At 39.5% G+C, this 18,425-nt stretch overlaps 1 protein-coding gene across 1 annotated transcript in view; it reads right to left on the minus strand.

Moving 5' to 3' along the window:
* lpar1 (lysophosphatidic acid receptor 1) overlaps positions 1–12,634 on the minus strand; it is a 31,938-nt gene extending 19,304 nt beyond the window's left edge. The window contains exon 1 of the mRNA XM_046375228.1: positions 12,223–12,634. The gene's annotated coding sequence lies outside the window, so the exon portion shown is untranslated. The remainder of the gene's footprint in view (positions 1–12,222) is intronic.
* Between the last annotated feature and the right edge of the window lie 5,791 nt (positions 12,635–18,425).

Here is an 18,425-nt window from a genome sequence, read left to right on the forward strand (position 1 = left end):
CATCATCTTTTAGAATAATTATTTTAAATGAGACCAGATAAAAATACTGAGCCTTATTTCAAGGACAAGTGCACGGTTTTTCTGTCTTAAAACCGTAGTGTGTGGTTCATATGAACATTTTGACATGGACAACTTCGACATGGACATTTTAAGGAGCACAACAGCAAGAAAATTCAGCGCAGGAGAGTAATGCATTCATCCTGCAGGCAAAAGTGAGCCAAATCATATGTGACTGTGTGCAGTGTTTCAAGACCGATTTGAAAAAAATGACACCTTCAAGATCAACTATTGATAATATAATGCTAAAAAGGGGAAAGAATCTCTATGCAGACGTTTTGCTTTCTTAGGCATAAAGTGTCTCATTGCAACATCTGAAAGTAGCAAATGTCAGTGTTCCGGGAACAAACTGCTTAATGTGTGATGATGCACAGAAAATAATCGTTTCCTGTTTGTGATGGGTTTGTTCTGTGGTGACTTTCTAATTATCCCAGAAAGGGCATTATGAAACTTACATAATTTTCGGGGTTTTAATTGTCACTTCAAAGCACTAACAAAGCCATTATGAAAGCAGTGAGAGGAGCAGCTGAATGGCAGCAGCAATTCTAATAGAGCATAGATCCACAGCGAGGCAGCCTCTGCGGTAACTACCGCCACAGATGAAAGCCCATCTATTCTATTTGTCATGCGCAGCTTATTGCCATTAAGCGTCTAGGGGGAGCAGTAACCGGGGCATTAGATGCCTGAGGCGAGTCGTCAGTACTAGAAAGTGGAGGAAGTGTCAGTGGCCTCTCAGAACACATCCCCAACACTTTCATCAGACCCTTGGATCCTGCAGAGCAAGATCCTGTCATTGTGTGTGTGTGTGTGTGTGTGTGTGTGTGTTTGGTGGGTAGGTCTAAGAGGGAAAGATTGAGCAAGAAGGAGGACACAGCAAAAAGAGGGGATTTTGGTTTTCTGCGCTCCTGCACCTCGGTGTGTTTGTGTGCACCATAAAAGAGAACGTTTGAATGACTAAGTTGTTAAAGCATTTTAGTGTGTGTGTAAGTGTGAGTGTGTGTTGAACCCTGGGTGTTAAAGACAGGGAACAAAATGCTTGCTGTGCTTGAATGTGTGTCGACACACTCTCTCCATGCTCGTTAGTAATGTGTGATAAAGTCTGGCTATGTGGACAAAGAGAAGAAAGTGTTGTGTGTGTGTGTGTGTGTGTGCGTGACACACGCTAGGAAAGGACCACCCTGGAATCCACACAAGTGAGGTCATAACTCAAGTATCAGCAGCAGGGCTACATTCATGACACACTTAATTAACACACACGTAATTTTGTTGTTTGCAGTTGCAAATGAGCAAAGATGTGAACCTTTTAAATAAACTCTCAGTGCCTTTTTTGTTTTCATATTTTAACTTCAGCTGAATGAAACAACTTCCTAGCAGGGGAAGATGGTTCTACAGCTCCAGAACTGAAAGCTGCTGACAAGGCCAAAAGTCTCTTTTGAAGCTGTTAGTTCTGACATGCTGAAGTTCATGACATCCAACAACACTTGCTGAAATGAACAAATAAAAGATGTGGTCATGACAATGATAATGTGTTCATGATAAAAGTGGTGGATAGACAGGTGTACAAACAGATAGACGAGAACATATGATATCTGATCCTGTTCTCTAAAGAAACGCAAGCAATTACCCCAAAACAACATATCTTTACATTCAAGTCATAATATCTTCTAGCAGCTGTAGTGAGCAGCAGCAAAGGAGGGATTAATATGACATTAGTGTAGAGGGTAGAGGTGGATGGCTGGATGAAAAATATTTCTTTCTTTTGACCATGACCACAGTAGTTCCCTGACCGTAACCACAAGGTTTCTACTGTAATCATGATGAGAAACATCATATCTAAACCATGAGCTTTTCCTAACCCTAGCCAAGCTGTATCTGTGCCTAAACCTTAGCCATAGTGCTGTCACATCATCAGACTGGTAAATGCTTTGTCATCCTGCTGATAAGAGCATCAGATCAGAAAATGGTGTTTTTCTTGAGGGTATTAACAAATGACCACATTTGTGGTTTAAATTGGAGGCAACACACACAGCCCCAATATCCAATGTTGATCTGGCATTCAGTAATCACTCGACTTGCATTAAGACTCAGTCTCAACAGTGGATTGTGCCCTTCCACTCAAACATCCCAAGCACGTCTATTGCTCTTATTATTGCAAACATATTATGAACAGTCCTATGCAGAGAGAAAGATTTTTTATTAATGTGTCTGGCCAGTCTCTGATGTGGGAGTCCAGACAAGAACTTGATGAAAAAGATAGATCATTTAAAGATGAACTTAGCCATCCTTCATCATTTTCAAAGGAGAGTGCTCTTGTTCCCCTTTTTGAAGTGATAGTTTGATCTACAACTCACATGTGCATTTAAGTGTGGATATGAATTACTTTAACTCACTCAAATCAAACTATAAGAATAATTTCTCCTCTTTTTTCACTCAAGCTTCTCTCTGTTAGTTCATCCCGGGACCTCACTTCTCTTCCCTGACTGTCGATGCCTCATTCCAGATGTTTTGGATCTTTGTCCTCCTGGAAATTCGACCTCAACTCTCTCTCCTTGTGTTTGTTTCCTGTTTGTGTAGTCCTCTTTCCAGGTTTTCATGGTGGAGAGGAGGTCGCATTGGCCAGGACTGTTTGGTGACACCTGAAGTTGCTCACTGTCCTCTCGGATCCACTCTTCATATATGTTCACAGTCTTTCTATTTTGCTATGTAATTTTAATACTTGATTGCATATCTATTTGTCTTGGGAAAGGCATCTGTCCTCTGCTGCTCTTCCAGATGTTTCTCGCATTTTTCTGGGATAACTTACAAGATTCCTTACAAGATTTGTTTCAAGTTTGACATTAAGATGTAAGAGGGAACTAAGACGACTTTCTAATTTTATGGAGAAAAAATATGATCATTTGAATGGTAAAAGATCAGATGGTGTTTTATTGTCTGAGAAAATGAGCCCTGCAGTTCATCAGCATGACATCTCATAGTGAATTGCTGGCTCTATGGTTTCCAGTTTTGTAAGAATTTTTAATTTTCATACAAAGTCACGAAGTTTCGAAGAGTGATTGCATTCATGCATAAATCATGCTAAATAGTCATACCACTGCACACATCTGGGCCAGAACTGTGATTATTTAAGATGGAAAACTATTTTTAGTATATAAAATAGATCACCCAAATTGTGGAGCTCTCCTTTTCATCTGATATGCTCCACCTCATGCCCTCAAACGATTCTCTGCTCTCCCTTTCTTTTCTCTCATTCTTACCTTTCCATATTACTTCATTCTTCCTTACCTCTGTACCTTTTCTCCTCCTTGTCCCTTTCCTTTCCTCTTCCTTTTACTCTTTTCCACATTGCCCCATCCTTATATTCTCACCTTTCCTCTCTGCTTCTTTCCCCTTAACCTCTTTCTTCTCACCCCTAACCTCAACTCATCTTCTGTCACAGCTGTCCTCTCCTGTCTCCTCCGCTGCACCTCAGCACCTCCTCAATGCCCCACCCTCCACCCCCCTTTGCCAGCTCCTCACACAATGTGCCCATTGTTTCCGTACTCCCAACCCAGAAAGCAGAGAAACAGGACTTCTACGGCACCGAATACACACAAACACTCAGACACATAGGCTTTCATTCTCCAACTGTCTCTTTAACATCATGGGCGAGTGCACACAAACCACACACACACACACACACACATACACAAACACACACACTTGCACATACTCTCAAACTGTTGCAGCGGACCAGCAGAGCTTAGTACAAGGGCAGGATTCAGAGCTGGTGTTGAGTCATATGTGACTGCAGCCTTGATGGGCTGATTCATGCCTCGTCAGTGGATGATACCCCTCCAACCACTTAAGAACTTTCATCTCTGCACACGAAGCCCCAAACTGACACATGTTCAGTCATTACATTCAATGGATATTAATAGAATAGAAGAGAAGAGAATGGAACAGAACAAAATTAACAGACTCTAAAATGTTATTGTAGACAAGCCAATTAAACTCCACTACTTGAATAGAAAACTATAAGTTAAACAGACAACACTTGAGCTGGACAGAATACAATGCACCTTGTCTAACAGACTAGACCTTCTTTCACCTGGTTTGAATAGAACAGAATTAGGAGAATCTGTTCATAATATTATTGAAGAAAAAAACAAACTTGACAGCAACTATCAGTTGTACTATTGGGGATTCAATTATCTGCATTTCATCACACCACCAACAGAAGCGCTACTGGAGAATTTACAGTTGGCCCGAATCTGACAAAATAATGGTTTATTCCCCCGGGAGGAGTGAACTTGCTAAATTACACACAGCTCTGTAAAGACAAGCTGGGTGGGAGTCATGGTGGCTTCTGGTTTGTCCAAAACCACTGACAGCAATGTTTCATATGTAGCAGTCAGAATCATAAATAACATATACAAGCCATCTTGATATAGCTATAAATTCTTCCATGGATCATGGCTTGGAAAAGCCTAGTGACAACTGAAAATCCAACTCATGGGTTATTATCTGTGGAGCAGCATATTACGCACCCTTTCATTTTGCAAAGGTCCATCTAATAATCTACTTTGCTTTGAGGACTTTCTGCTGTGATCTGTTCCACATGCTTTGGTAAAGCAGGTTTTCAGGCTAAATGGCAGGAAAAAAAATATGATCTTGAAATTAAAGCTGGAAAAGCCCCCAGAAATGCAGAATCCAAATTGAAGCAGCATAAGCTAAAAAGATTGTAAACCACTTCACATATGAACTTATTGGCATTTGTGCAGTTTTTTTTTTTTGACAATGTTTTAATAAACACCTCACAGGTTTATGTGCAACTTATATTAGAATTATTTAATATGCACACCAAAAGCGCTCTTGAGGATTTTCCAGAACCGAGTAGCAAATGGACCAATTTTTAGGGGCTATGACATAAATATAATCACTGATATTATATGTACATTAACATGTGTACATATAAATTATGATCACCAAACATCTTCAAATATTTGACAATGACTGGGTACAGAAAAACAGCCTGTAATAAGTGTCAGGTTTCTTTGCAGTTTATTGTTGGGTGTGTCAGTCATCCCCTAATGAAATCACACGACTGGAGACAGATTCCACTGATTACATCACCGTAGCAGATGCAATATGGGATTGCATCAGTGTAGTCTGCAGAGATTTCAGGGTTTGACTCAAAAGCGTTCTTCAAATTCATCACTGAATGCTCCACGCTGTCAAAATCACTAATGCTGTGCGCGGAATGAAAACACACATTTGCATAAATGTACTGCAGTTAAAGTAAATTTGTGTACAATGTTCATTAGACAAAAGACAAAGAAATTCATGACGCTGCAGAAAAATTGTGCAATACAGCACAGTTTGGGGATTTGTATTTGGCTCTATTTCAGCACATTGCTATTAAAGTAAATCAATGTTTGCAAGAATAAAGCGCTGACTTTTGGCTTTGAGGCAAATTATATTGGATGACTTGTGACCCTTTTTTAGTCCCTAAATTTGCAATTTTAGAACAATGCAGAAGGACAGTATTTTTAAACACACACAGGAGTTTTATGGCCGAGGAGTGGAATGTTCTTTTCTGGCCAAGCATGTCACCTGAACTCTGTCCAACTGCACATTTAACTTACTGAAGGGCATACTGAAGGCCAAACGCTATCAATCAAGTTTTATTTATTTTGCACAAACAGTACCAAGTTCTTTACTAAAGGACAATTCAGATCCCTTCAGTTCTTGTAATTACACAGTAGATTCAGTTGAAAAATGTATTGACAATTAAAACACTCAAGAGTAACTAACATTAATCAATATTCTGTGTTCTTCTAATCATCCAAAATGTAAAGCAGACAGCAGACAGTTTTCTCTGTCCTTCATCCATTACAATTGCAATTATAATTATTTAATTCTAATTTATATTTAATAATTTATCATTTCCTTTAGTTTTTAGTCTTGCTGCTTAAATGTCCTGCAGCAGTGAGCATGGAAAAGTTTAAAATTTCTGAAAGCAGCTTCTCTCATGATTTAAGTAAATTGTTAACACTCATATATCAATAGAACAAAAGCTTGCGTTATTCAACATAACATAAAAGGCAATATAGCCCACAGGGAACAGTAGTGATGGAGTGAAATGTCCAGGTGTGGGCATGTCTCTAAGTCAGCAAAATTAATTTGTTCTGGTAGGTAGCGATTGGGTGATTTATGTGCAAATGTGAATTCAGATTACGTCAGGGCCAATCCACGCATTTCTAATCCACAGACCAACAACTGCACAGTACATCCATATCTGATTGATTAGACCTGTTTTTGTTTAAGAACAGCAATATGAATGCTGCCAACTTGGTGTCAAACACATTGCATGGGCAGTAACTTCTGAAAGCAAAAAAAAGTTTGCCACCATAGCTTGGTTTGGCATGAGGACCTATGAGGTTCTATGGATAAACATTATCACTGTCAGCATGACTATGTTGCAAAATTGATGTGAGTTTTAGATTTGTAACATCGTCTGAGTGTTGTTATACTGTACCAACCTACTGTATGTGTTCGATTGAAAAATAATTGCCTCATTCTTGCAGATTTTGGTTCCTCTTTTTGTTTTTCCCATGACTGACCCGCGACATCCTCTGCATGATGTGAGCCCACAGCCCCACAACACGCACAAAGCAGAATTAAGACATGTACAATGAAGAGGGAGGGCCACTACATATTGTTTTACACAACCTGGTGCGGTCAAGTGCCTTGCAGCACGAGCCTCTGGGATCACGTGTGGGCTCACTGATGCCTGTCTGGTGGTATGACTGACAGCTGATTAGGACTGTTGGTCATTCTGTCTATTCTATTGTGTATTCTTTTGTCTAACTTTACAGGAATTAGTCTGTGCCCGCGTCTGCAGAGTAAATGGTGCTGAAACCTTAAAAACAGACTAATGTACAGCTCCAGATCAGCAAGTGTGTATGTACCTGCCTGCTTTTCTCTCTCTGTGTGGCTGTGTTGTGTCTTTCTCATCATCTTTTTTTTTCTCTTAGTGTCAGGCTCCATTTCCCCGAGTCATCTGGTTATATTTAATACATTGCAGGCTGTACTATTTACTAACCAGATACTAACTGTTCATCTATTTTACACAAAAACACTTCACAGACTGTAAAGCCTTATGAAATAAAGTGCCATGAGCAGGTGAATTATTTTTGATGTAAATACTCAGTGCCATATGTAGCCTGTGGACTCGTGTTGCACTGTAGCACGACATGGTTTCAGTTTAAAAGGTGTGATCTGCGTCATAATCTTGATCAGCAGTTAAAGAAGGACTGACCACAAATTTGCACATGGGCTTGCAGCTCAAGCTGAAGAGAAAACGTACATCATTCTTTAGGTTATGATGCAGGTTTAATATGTTGCAAGCCAATGATTACGAGCTGTTCTCTCAAATTATTTCCCATTTTACATAGATTTGGAAGAATTTTATTTCTGCCACAACAGCTCACAACATGATGTGACTCTGTTACCTGCATCAATGTGGAAACAATCTGGACATTGGGAGGAGGAATGGGTGATGATAAATAAACTCCTGTGATGGCTCCCATGAAATATCACATTGCCAAATAATCATGTCAAGAACACTTAGTCTCCCAAACTGAATTCTTTGTGCGTCAAATATATGGTGTCATAGTGTCCTCAAACAGATAAGAACAGCTTCCTGTTAAAACCAGTTTATTTTTACATAAGCTGAGCTAGACCGCGAGAGAAGTGTGAAGAGGCCTTTTGCCACAAACATTTAGATTTCCTTGTGCATAAGTAGACCATAATGATTGTAAACGTTATACATAAAAGCCAGAACAGATGAGTCAAGAACATGTCTGACAAGGCTATCAAATAAAATCAGCGAACCCACTAGCTGGTCTGACAGTCTGAATATTCTACAGTACAGTATCCCTAATTATACCATGCCCACATGCGGGCATGGTGTAATTCTTGTGTTTTCTTGTATTTTATTCACCTGGAAAAGTGCCAAGCATATCCAGTTCTAAATGAGTCAATTCTTTTCTTCATTTCACATTTTCCTCTCCTGTCCCATCTAAAAACTGCACATGTGACCATCCAAATCAAATTACAAAAACAAAAATGAGGACAGTTTGCACTTTTCGCTGCTGACCTCCCAGGTCATTTTGATTAAGTATTTAATATCACAGAAGATAACGTTTTACTATGATATAAACAAAAATTAAGCATCAAACATAAGTGGGACAGTTGAAATCTGAGGGAGGTTTTTAGTCTGTTATTATTGTTTTCTCAGTGATGCCTGCTGACACACGAGTGATTACCATAGTGTGTTACCCGACTAGTCCCATGTCACCTCAAACCAAAAGTGTGATCAGGACTCGTGTTGCACTGTAGCACGACATGGTTTCAGTTTAACTAATGTGATCTGCGTCATAATCTTGATCAGCAGTTAAAGAAGGACTGACCACAAATTTGCCCGAGCTTGCAGCTCAAGCTGAAGAAGCGTACATCATTCTTTAGGTTATGATGCAAGTTTAATATGTTGCAAGCCAATGATTACGAGCTGTTCTCTTGAATTATTTTACATAGCTTTGGAAGAATTTTATTTCTGCCACAACAGCTCACAACATGATGTGACTCTGTTACCTGCATCAATGTGGAAACAATCTGGACATTGGGAGGAGGAATGGGTGGAATGCAGGTCCTTAGACGAGGGGGAGGAGAAATTGTGCTTTCAGTAATCACAACACAGATGGTTCAAGGACCCTCTCTTTTGACGGATGTCAGAGCTCATGTAGGGAAACATAAAACAGTCATCTTCAGGGAGGTGAAAAGTCTTTGCAGTGGGAGTTTTGTTTAGTTTGAAGAAGAAGGTCAGAAGTCAGAAACATCAGCTCATCCTTCAAAATGTGTTTTGCTTTTCAGCATCTCATAAGTTTTAGGAAAAACTTTCAGTTGTATCTGTTTTTGTAATCCTGTCAAATCTAACGATCAGAACTTTAAAGACTAACAGACTGCACTTCTGCGTCTGCCCTGGTTACTAAGGAAACCACTAAACTCCTGAGAACTATCCTGAGCTCATATCTGGAGCGCTGGTGTGTCATATCCAGGGTTACTCACTAAAAAGTTTTAAAAGACATACAAGTTTGGAACTGATTAAAAATCTGCTGTGTAATGTTTTGGAAACATAATGAATACTATGCATGTAATAATAGTTAATTAAAACCAACAGGAGCTCAACCTTTATCACTTTAACCCATTTTCTCTTGCTGATCTGCCATCTGACACCTAGTAACAGTTCAATGACTCCAAATTGTGCTCACTGACTTAAGGTTTCCATTCAATCTTGAAAACATTCAGAAGTCAGAAGTACTAAATGAATAAATATCACAAGCATCAAAGCAGACCTTGGTTAAATAAACCAAAGATCTGGACAACAAATGAGCTGCAGTCCTATTTCTGATTAATTTCAAGTAATAGTACTTCTTCATGTCCAAAGTGTCCAAGTGTCTTAATACTCAGCCATAGGCTGAGAATGCTGAAGGCCCTCGAGTTGTCATATCCCACCTCCATCTGTAACCGTTGCATGTTTCCCAGGCTAGTTTAAACTCAATATACATGAGATTCTTCAGAGGGTCATACAGTAACATGAAAATGGGCTCTGAATATTTTATCCAGAAAAAAAGGCTTATTGCAAAGTATTAAATCAACTAATGCATGTCATTGTTAAAATTTATTTTGAGAATTTGGATTCAATCATTAAAACAGCTTGAGTCCTGCAGGCCTAATCTGGCTACAGAAGTGTAAATGATTCTCACACTCCACTACAGCATCAAAGACCCCCTAATGTTTATGGCAGTGGGTGGTAGGTAAGTTCTCACTTTGTGGATGCACAAACACATTAACAGACACACACATACTACTTGAGCTCTAGATAAGTCTTTAAAACATCAAACAGCAAAGATGACATATGGCTATTTTACAGCAGACCTTTACAGTTTTCAAATAAAAAAAAAAAAATGGACACTTTGTTCTATTGTCACATATCTTGGTTGCATGTTGAAATGCAAGTGAAAAGGAAAAGTCACAGCTTACCAAAAATATGGAGCTAAAGACTATCCTGGGAAAATTTCATGGTCATCCAGTCATTTGTTTTCTTACGACAACAAGTTGTCCTAAAACTTGTGATAAATGAATGAGCTTGGAGTGACCAATTCATTATGCACTGCAGTCTCTGCCACTGACTCTGCACACTGGGGGTGAAGGGGGATGGATAGGACTTTTGTTTCTCACTGCGTGCCCCATCACAAATGCTAGGGTCCATTTAAAGCTGCAGTATGTAATCTGAACACACACAGTGTAGAACCTTCCACCTGTGACTCTGAGCTTTACAGCATCCTCACCTGGACCTTGCCCCTTCCATGTACTCAGTGCTTTCAGTCTGGGGAGAATGGGTCCCATGCTCCTGGCGGGACTGTTGACCAGGGCACACTGTTCTCAGTGCATCACCGACCGAGTCACGTTACCAGGGTGATGGGGGCCTTCTTACATATTAGCTGTCTGGGTGATGTCAGCAACCAACCTGACCCACCTTGAAACATGGACCAAGATGTCTAATGTCCTTCATTCAGTCCTTCTAAATCCTTCTGGCTTTGGTCTTCTCTACTTCCCTTTTGTCTTTGCTTCCATCATTCAAAAATGGAGCATATGACCCAAAAATAGTCAGATGTTCAAATCTGCAAATTCAACAACTTTATGTTTGGATATGTTGAAGTATTAGCATTATGTTAAAATGTGGTTGTATGTAGCTGAAGCGTCTGCATCAAATTCAGCCAGTGAAGGTGACAGACATAGCAATGAGGCCATTAGTGCTGTTTAAACACACTAAAATGTTTGTCAAGTTCAAATCAATTTGGATAGAGGACATGGCAAGGTCTCCAAGGAGATTAGAAATTCTCCTCTGGGGACACAAATATACTGAGTTTCATGGCAGCTTTATTGAGAAAAAGTGCTGCACAGCTTTCCACCATCACTTGTTGGGCAGGGTCAAAACTAAGTGTTAAAAGATGTTCTTCAGGATAAGTCATTGTGCACTACACAAGAGCCAGGAGACCTTGTCTGGCCTCTGAATCCATTCCCTGAATGCACAAGATTGATTCTTATCCAGGATGTGCAGCTTCAATTTCACGTACACCGCCATCTTATTAACAATTTGATTATAATATATCTCTTTTCTTCACAGAAAGAAATTACTAAACAGACACTCAGTTTAAATCTGAGCTTTTTATCTCCATCCTTGTTGGAGGTGAAGTAGGTTAACATGTGGAATTTCTGATAATGTTTCAGTAGAAGGGCCAGACCACATAATCAGTTTAGCCAGTGTCACATCTTTAACAGAGAGTCCAGTGAAAAGTAAAGTTAATTCATGAAATTGTTGCTGTATTTCAAGGCCTGAGCCCCAGGCACAGCACGGTGTACTGACTCCCGCCGGTAGCAGACAGCATCAGGGCGCATACTTTGGGAAACTGCCAAAAACATATTTGCTGACTATCAATGTGCTGATAGCCTGTTCATCATGTTTTAGCAGTTACACCTACATGTGTGAACACTGACAACACCAGTATTTCCTTTTTATCTTACAACGCTGAGAAAAGGGATTACATTTAGAAGAGAGAGAAAGAAGTTCAATGAAGAACACTAAAAGAAAATTCCAAAGACATTTTCTGACTGCAGATCAGCGTGGAAAATCAACACAGATGTCAAACTTTTACTCCCAGACCCAACGCCCGTTTTTCTCCCCCCCCCTGCTTACTCCCTTGCACAAATATTGTTCCAGTTCCAGAGTGTGATAAAGAGCCCCAACTCTGGCGCAACAAGTCGTTCAGTCCAGCCGCGTCCCTGTTCTCAACCCATACAGGCGCACATATGAGCGTCTCTTTGGAAATAACGGTGCGCACAGCGGATTCAGGCATCTGCTAATGCCATCAAAGCCTTTATCTGAACCGAACGCTTTCTTGCCCCGTCTACGTGGCAGGTATACTTTGATTATGTAAAGATGACCACATCGTGCATGCATAAGAAGAGGCGCTTAAGGAAACTTCAAATAAAAAGGTCTTAAAATAAAACTCTATTCATAAGGATTCATTCAAGAAGCAGGCAGTGAAATGAAATACTTACAATGTGTTCTTTTCCAGTGAGAGCACAAGTAGTTTAGCTTAGTCCCTGACTGGTTCCTGGATGTCCAACTCAAGTTTAATTCGAGTGCCTGAAATTCCTCCAAGAGACAACTCCTAGAGACTCGCTTGCGCAACTCTTGTGTCAAAGTCGCCCCGGTGTAATACAAGAATCGAAATCCAATATACAGCCAGGTAACCCTTTCATTTTATGTCCGTAGAAAAAGCAGTATCTCCTCCGAGTTTCTCTGTCCCTGCCCCTGTTTCTGAAGTTGTTTCTTCAATTTATATATTTATTTATTTTTCCCAGATAAAGTCGCCTTGATGCTCTCTGCTGCGTCTCCGTGCCGCTCTGTGCTGGCGCGACTGTCCTCTCTCTCTCTCCCTCTCCCTCCCTCTATAACTGAGTGACTGCCACACACACTCTGCAGGAGAAGACATTTGTCTGCATATGACGTCACTCTCTCTCTCTCTCTCTCTCTCTCTCTCACACACACACACACACACAGTTACACACAGCCACTCCAAAGAGTAGTCAATTTAAACGAAGAGTGGCATGAAGAGTTGTTCTTTTTTTATGTTTTTTAGCTGCTGATACAGTTTTTCACTGCAAAAGGTTTTCCTTGAGCAATTTGCATTCAAACTCAACTGGGATCTTAATGTCTTGAAACTGAAGACAGGTGAAACTTGAACCGCAACAAGTGCATTTAATTTAACCGGTTGGCATTTTTTTCACTCATCTTGTGAAAAATGACGTGATGTAAATGTTACCGAAGACATTTCTTGTAGTGTTCGCCTTTGAGAGTTGTTCTTTCTCTCTCAGTGCCTAATTGGAAACACATTTTTTTTTTTCTCAGTAACTTGTTAAGAGAGAGACAGGAAGGGAGAGAGGGGTGGAGTGAAGCAGAGAGAGAACGAGAGCGTGAGACTGACACTGAGGGACTCAAAGACATATTGTATTCCTTACCAATTAACCTTCCACATAATATAGTGGAAGTATTTCCTCCTGTCTGCTGGTGCTGGTGTTCAAGGGAAGTTTCTCGTATGAAGCTCTCAGCGCATAAGAAAGTGTTTGGCGGGGACAGTTGTGTCTGCCAACTTAACACCATCTGTGAACACTTAGTGAGGTGTTTGTAGTAAACCAACCACTGAGGCTGTGGAATGAAATGAAGTGTTAAAGCCACGATACAGTGAACAATTTAACATTTCTCATTTGTCTCATTAGGTGAAATATGTCATTGCATTGAACGTTTTTGAGGAGCTATTTTCAATCAAGACGCAGTAATATTGCTCTCCACATCTTCAACGTATTTCCCATATGCCAACATTCATACATAACGCAAGACAGAAGGCACCAACTTTTGCAGCTGGAATGGAACTACATAACATTAACCTGAAAATGCTCAGCTGAGCAGAAGGTCAGGTCAAACAATTGATTGTTTTGGTTGAGCTGAGGTGACTAGTCTGTTCAGTTGAAAGAAAAATGTGGCAATGATGACAACTCTTTGATAAACAGTAATAGTCAAGTAAAACATTCAACATTTCCAGCTTCCAAATTGTAAAGATTTGCTGCTTTTGCTGTGTTTTGTATGATGCTAAGCTGAATATCTCTAGGATTTTTTAAGTGTAAGTCAGACAAAGAAAGCAATGGAAATAACCCTTGGTCATTGCCCTAATCCAATATAAAGTGTTATATTATGCATCAAGTAGGCTTCAGGAGAAACTGACAGAAGGCCAAAAATATCGGATTACTGGGGGTGTTGGAGACTTTTTTTCACTATATTGACAACATCTGTGGGGTTGTGATAGGTAACATTCCTGATCCTGGAAGTCATGACTCAGCCCTCCTGTCTTTTTCTTCTGAAGTACATGGGTAATTTCTGGAATTAAACAAGCAGTTGTTGTTTGTGTGAGGACAGTCTTGAGAGACTGTAAACTTTGATTGACTCACGTTCAACATGTAATCTGAGGTGTCTCTTGCTCAAGTGACAGCAGGAATTTAAAAGCATGATGATTATAAAGTAACAGAAAGAAATATGTAAATATTGTGTCTGGTCACGGTAGTATGAAAATCTATGATTTCTCACATCTCTGTAGTGACCACAAACTTCAGCATAACTTCAGTATTTTGTTTCTGTGCCACCCACATTAATTTTCACACCCATTGGTTCCTCTGGAGAGTATAGAATTGTAATGTGGACAAAAAGAAGGAAAATACAGAATTAGTTGTGTAGAAAGACATGTTGTATATGATATCTAATAGTGCCTGCCATGCTGAGGATGGAGAAGGAGTGAGTGGAACCACACAGAGCCCAGCTAGGGGGAAATCTGTTTGCCTTGAGTGATTTGTCGAAATACTTGCATGACCACTAAGCTACATTTGTGCTCTTGTTGTGACAGAAGCTCCTCTGTTTCACACAAGCCTAACAGACCAATTTTAAACCGTGGTGTCCCACAATGGAAAGCAAACATCTAACAGTTGGTCAAAGAAGAATCCCACCTACTGTACAAGGCAAGGGGACTCATGGCATGGCAGCAGGCTTTTAGAAATGCTGTTTTTACATGAAGATCAAAAACTGTTTGAACTCATTGAAAACTTGCTTATTCTGCAGCTACAACTCAAACAGTTTTAACCAAGCAAACCTCATTTTCAGGCACACATATATTATTACTTTTTCTCATTCTGAGATGATGGACTTGTGTTGATGGTAAAAGTCCTTTGACATAAACTGTCAGTCATGTCAGTGCAACCATGGCATCAGCTTGACGACCATGGATTATTAGGCTTGGGACAAGGTTCCTCTTCTCCACAAGAGGAGATTAAATTTTTGTCACAGTCAAACTCATTGCAAGTTCATCTTGAGAAGGAAGAACAGAAATGTTACTGATGTCAGTAAAAAGGAAACACAGGTGATTGCAAATAGTTGAGTGTCCACCAAACCAATTTTGGTACATTTACTTTTTACTATTCCCTGAATCATATTTATCTGAATGTTCTTCCCGTGAATCATCTCTTTTATCTTCCTCAGTTCTCCATGTTTCACAACCACTGCACGTTTGCTCTATTCCTCCTGCCAGGTGAAAACACACAGTGGGATTACAGTAATTCAGTGCTTCACACTTCATAAATCTCCAAAGCAAGGCTCAGAGAACACTGCATTCATGATTATTTATGATGAATATTGATGCTTAACTACAAACACCAAAGCAGTAAGACTGCATGACCCTGCCCAGTTACACCATGAGAAACAGTACTGAGTACAGTATAAACACACTGTTAGGCTTTATTTCTATATGAGGCAAGCTTTCAAAAAGACTCTTGTCTTTTTTTGTCTTTTTTTTTTCAGTCATAACACTTCCATAAAAAACATTGACTTGTCACCAGGTACTTCAGTGAGCATAAGTCATAAGGATTGTTTTTAATGTGTCACACCCACAGGCTTGAGCTCCATCTGGTAGCATTTACAGAGGTGTTTGTAGTAAACAAATCAACATAATTATAGGGATGGAAGGGAAGAGTAGAGAATATAAAACTGCATATGTCTCAGAATCTTCTTTCTTGCAAGTCGCTGGATGACTCAATATCATGAAACCATCTTTATCTTTTTGTATCAATAATACTATGACTTATAGTCTGGTCATTAATGCAGTTTTTTTTCCTCTGCTAGGCTTTCATTTGATGGACATTTTTTCCTGAAACTAATTTAGAGGAAAATAAATGACTGAATTTTGTCTGAGTCGATGGTAAACATACACTTACACCAACAGGTTAACATGGCCACTGTGAACATGTTAGCATTCTGGCATTGCTGTTCCTAAGCACATCAACACAAAGCTGCTAGTATGGAGAGTCTGTTTTTTTGTGTGGCAAATACAAAAAAAATGAATATGAAAGTAACAGCTCAGCATTCGTGGTGATGCATAGTAATTTTGCAAAACTGTCCAAGACTGTAAGCCACTGGAAGAGTCACGTTGCTCTTGCCTAGTGCAAAAACCCTGTGGCAACAGTTTGGTGTATCATTTCCCTTGTCATTAAAAGACATGCAGCCACATCCTGTTCTGTGTAACATTTACTTAGTAGATAAGGGAGGCTTGACACTTTGGATATGTGTATTGTATTGTGTATTTAAGCAAAGGTCCTCTCCTTATGCCAAATAAATTGCACTGAGAAATATTTGAAAATAGCAACTTCTCTAGAAAATCATGATCCAGTTACTCAAGGTGATCCACAGACTTTGCAGTGAGCAGTTTCATGTAGGATGTGTTTTCTTTCTACCAAGTTACTATATCACTGTGCAGAAGGAACTATGCACCTAAGAAGCTTGTGTTTGTCAGCATTAATGCCGTTCTCTTTGGCTGACATGTAATTTTAGCCAACTCAGTTAGCTTAGTTAGCGAGCATCTCATCCATGAGTAGATGTTTCCTTCCGTCTGAGCCATGACAAAGAAAATAGTTCCCACATGAAACTGCTCTAAACAATATCTAAAAACAATCTAGACAAATGCATAGCACTACAGGGAAAAAAACAGTATGTATTTTTGATTTTGTGGGGAACTGTCCATTTTAGGCTTTTGGAGACAGGTAATTATTGCCATGTTGCTGAAAATGTAGACAACCAGGGAACTGAATGAGACACGTGATAGCAGAGAGAAGGAAAGGGAATCACAGGGATTTCAGAGGAGAGTTAAATTTCAGTAGTGGAGCCAGAAAGTCAAAGAGAGCAGAGGTTAGGTAGGGTGAAATAAAAGAAATGGAAGAAAAAAGTAGAAGCAGGTGGAGGAAAGACTGCATGAACAGCCCAGGGGCACATCACAAAATAAACAAAACTAATAGACAGGAGCGTGAAAAGAAGTGATTGTGAGCTATCACTGATGTCGATACAATAAACTTGGATATTGAGAGCCACCATTAGAACAGAATAATGAAACAGCTTCTAAGAACGTGTAGAAGTAAGCAAAGCTAGAGAACACAATACCACTGTTATCATCTCTAATGTAGTGACAGTTTATGAGTTCATGCACAATTTCAGATTAAGGTTTATTGAGCAATACGTAGATTTAGCAGCACTTTATTGTTCCTCATCATCTGGGTGCTAAGCAACAAAATTGATAAAATGGAATTCAGAGGAGGTGGATTTGCCTCTTGAATTATGAATAAAGTAAGATATATATAAATAGACAAAATACATAAAGAAATATGGAAATCCCCTTTACCAGATTCAAACTAAACTAAAGCAAATTAACTTCCACTTTACTCTCTGGTCCCCACTTCCCTATTTTGCTTCACTGACTCACAGATTTTATTGTCATGATTACTAACTGACAGTATCTAACTACTCAGTCCAGATACACATGATGACTGACTCTGGAACAGCATATGCGTGTGTTAGGGTTAGCATCTCTCATCTGTCTCTGTTATTGTCAGAGCAGAAAAGAGTAATGGGATGGCGATGACTGATTAGTCATGGCGACTTCCTTTGGAAGTGGTGGTGATACATGGTAATGGATTCTCTCTATCGATGACTGTATCAGTGGTGAAGTGTTCCTTTTGTAATGGACTCTTGTATACGGGTTTAAAGCCTCCTGTGTAATTACTGGGTCTTGAAAAAGTGTTGTTGCAGGCTGTCATTGTAAAAATAACAACATTTCTATTTGAAATACCTATATTGATATCTATCCATCAAAATTCAATCACAAAAATTCAGGGTGTTACAAGATAAAAATATTATTAACAAGCTTAGTTTCACTTAAAGAGTGGAAACAGGGAAACAAGTTGAGCAATAGTTAATATGTTATATCTTGGTTTGTTTGATCTGTGCAAACACCTAAGGGTAAAAACAATAACTTGACATTTTACAGTGTTTTGACTTGTTTAGACTTTTGCACTTCGGGTTTTTGTCAAGATGAAACAAGCAAGATAAATTAATAATTAGCTTTAGAAGTTGGTGATTGCTACCTTTTGAAAGAGCCAGATAGCTTTTGTGCCAAACTAACTAACCAGCATGCACACACACACACACACTCTTTTACTGTCATTGCAACATGCTCATAATGGACTTAATCATTGTTTTATGCAGAATATACTACATGACGAGATGAACAAATCGTTGTTTCTCCCAGTGGACCGCATCTTCAACCCTCATCCATCACATGTATAATTTACGTACACATGCTCACATAAGTGCTGTCATGCAACCAGGTAAGCAA

This window comes from Scatophagus argus, chromosome 20 (assembly GCF_020382885.2).
Source record: "Scatophagus argus isolate fScaArg1 chromosome 20, fScaArg1.pri, whole genome shotgun sequence".
In the NCBI taxonomy this organism is placed as follows: Eukaryota; Metazoa; Chordata; class Actinopteri; family Scatophagidae; genus Scatophagus; species Scatophagus argus.